At 42.6% G+C, this 2,929-nt stretch overlaps 1 non-coding gene across 1 annotated transcript; it reads left to right on the plus strand.

The window, feature by feature from the left end:
* Positions 1 to 1,292: 1,292 nt before the first annotated feature.
* LOC114807282 lies at positions 1,293 to 1,436 on the plus strand. The gene has a single exon (XR_003755333.1). It is a non-coding gene; the product is annotated as a small nucleolar RNA SNORA7 (small nucleolar RNA).
* Positions 1,437 to 2,929: the final 1,493 nt, after the last annotated feature.

The following is a 2,929-nucleotide window of genomic DNA, read 5'->3' on the forward strand; positions in this document are numbered from 1 at the left end:
TGCAACAGCTGCTGCAAGAAAGTTCAAATGATTAGCACGAATGAAAGTCCCATTATTACTCTGACATGCACGGGAATGATAGTGACCTCTTTGAGCATCACTAGGAAACAAAATTAAATATAAGTTCTGCAAATGATCTTTGGGTGGATTGCTCAGTCTAAATGGGGCTTGACTAGCTCATTAGTGACTCATTGTTCCCTCTCATTTTTGCATGTAGATATCATTATTTACTGAATAGCTAGTTAAGGACTGCAGGCATTATCCATTGTTTCGGCCTTGGCAGGGTAAAATCTTTTCCTGACCTTTCTGAATATCAAGGTACCAGTCAATGGCCTTATCAGCTGAGAGAATGCTGGAACGTATTTATTTTCAATAGTCAATCCCTAAAGTTATAGAAGACGAGAGTGTCAGCCTGCAGAACAGATGTAACAAAATTGCCAAAGGGTTTCCAAGTATTTTGAATGAACTCAGTTCTGCTCAGAAATTCTGTTCCCCCAGATGACAGTGATCTAATCGTTGCAAGGGAAATATCAGTCATTATCCACATCCAGGACATCCAGCAAGGCCAGGAGAAGTATTTTTGATTAATGTGCACATTGTGACCTAAATTAAAGTTGTGGTTAAAATGAGGTAAAGAGGAATTGTTTTTTTAATAACCTTGGTAATCACCTTTCTCTCAGGGTTCCTCTCCTGATTGCTCAATTTTGCTGATTATTAGAATACATTCAGTGAAGTTCCTCTCTCTCTTTAAAATAGGTCTTGCAGTACAAGGAGCCCAGGCTGGTTTGCAGTTCATTCCCAGATGGTGATTGACCGAGATATCAAAGATACCACCACCCAGGTATTTCAGCTCACCTGGTCACTGCTGCCATAGCCACAGCCTCTCCTCTATTGCCTGTGGGAGTGGGAGCAGGACTCAGCCATGGCTGGTCAGACCTAGAAGGTTCCTGCTTTCCGCCATGGCAGTCATCTTAAAAACACAGAGCCAGAGAGTTAAGTGTCCAGTCCTTGTATGTCCAAGTCACCTCCCCACCGACCCCAGCTTTGAATCTCCCATTTTCCCTTCCCCCACCCTCAAGCTCCAGGATCCTCTCTCCCTCCTCCAAACTCTGAAACACCCCTTCTCTTCCTCTCCCTACTGCCACTTCGAGACACTGCTCTAACTCTCCAATCAATCCACAGTATTTATTGAGCACTGTCTGAATGCAGGTCACTGTACTAAATATTTAGGAAACTAAAGTGCAGTATTTATTGAGCACTTACTATGTGTAGAGCACTGTACTAAATGTTAGTTCCTCTCAGGGTCACACCTGGAGAGTTTCCAGTACTCTATCAGTCTCAACTACAGGAGGGAGAGTCAGGCAGAGGCATATACATATCCATTCCATTCCTAGCTTAGGCAGTGGCTAGCAAGTGGAAGGCAATCTGCTACAAGTCAAAACTCACCTGTACTGGGCAGCAGCGGCGTGGGAGAGAAACATGGGCGAAGACTCAGGTTTACTGCGTGGAAGAAGGCAATGGTAAACCACTTACATATTTTTACCAAGAAAACTCTGTGAATACACTACCAAAACAATTGCAGATGGTAGTGGGGCATTCTGGGAGAGATGTGTCCATGGCATCACTATGGGTCAAAGATGACTCGATGGCATAAGACAAGACAAAGTGCAGTTGGTAGACATGATCCCCGGCCACAAGGATCTTACAGTCTACTGAGAAGCAGTGTGGCCTAGTGGAAAGAGCATGGGCCTGGGAGTCAGAGGACCTGGGTTCTAATTCTGGCTCCACCGCTTGTCTTTTGTGTGACCTTGGGCAAATCACTTAACTTCTCTGTGCCTCAGTTACCTCATCTGTAAAATGGGGATTAAAACTGGAGCCCCAGGTGGGACACGGACTCTGTGTCCACCCTGATTAGCTTGTACCGACTCCAGTGCTAAACTCTGTGCCTGGCACATAGTTTACATAAATTGCTTATGTAAACAATGGGGGCACATGTCCATATTAAACAGCTCAACATCACTCCACTCAACTCTAGATACTTGTTTTCTTTCTGCCAGGATTTATAACATTTTTAGCTCTTTTAAATACTAGAAAAACTAAAGCTTATTCCCACATTGGTTTTTTTATTTGAAAAGATCATCTGCAAAATCCCATCTCTGTTCTTTAATGTCAATAGGGAGTGAATGGGTGTTTGAGAACAAAACAGAGCACATGGTCCCACAGAACCAACCAGAACAAAAGGTGTCAAACTAAGGTCTAGAGTCAGAGAGAGTTTGATATGCCTCTACCTTTCAAAGATCAGGCTGACTGAGGGAATGTGGATACTGCAGCCATAGGGCTCTTAGGCCAAAATTAAGACTTCTACTACAAAAGGTTTGCCTCAAGCACCACATAAATTAGGTTCTATTGGGAAAAATGAAAACAGATATCTGCTTTGTCCATGGCAACACATAAAAATGCAATATTTCAGAGGAGCAACAATTCTCTGTATGAGAAAGCACACAGTTCATATCATTAGATGTCTGTTTCATAGAAAACAATAAGGTTAGGGCAAACACCATTGGCATTTACAAAAAGTGGGAAGATCCAGTGAGATTGTTATCCAGTGAAATATTGGGGAGTATCCAGTCCTCAGAAAATCAGAGAGCAGCAAAGCCAGAACTGGATATGGTGGAGTTATTCTGATGGATGGAGCGCTGCTGTTAGAAAGCTACCCTATGATTCTCCAAGAATAGCAATACTCGTTCAAAAGATGACTTTTCAGAAATAGTACAAGAATTCAGTTTGACACAAGAGGAACTAACTGAAGGATTCTACAGAGAGTAGAAGTTGTAGAAGTCAACAAATCCTATTATACAAGGGGATTTTAATGCTGTCATCAGACAAAAAGAGAGTGAGGAAGAATGCTGCCTTAGCAAGTCTGGAAAAG

The sequence above is a fragment of the Ornithorhynchus anatinus genome, chromosome X1 (genome assembly GCF_004115215.2).
Source record: "Ornithorhynchus anatinus isolate Pmale09 chromosome X1, mOrnAna1.pri.v4, whole genome shotgun sequence".
Classification (NCBI taxonomy): domain Eukaryota; kingdom Metazoa; phylum Chordata; class Mammalia; order Monotremata; family Ornithorhynchidae; genus Ornithorhynchus; species Ornithorhynchus anatinus.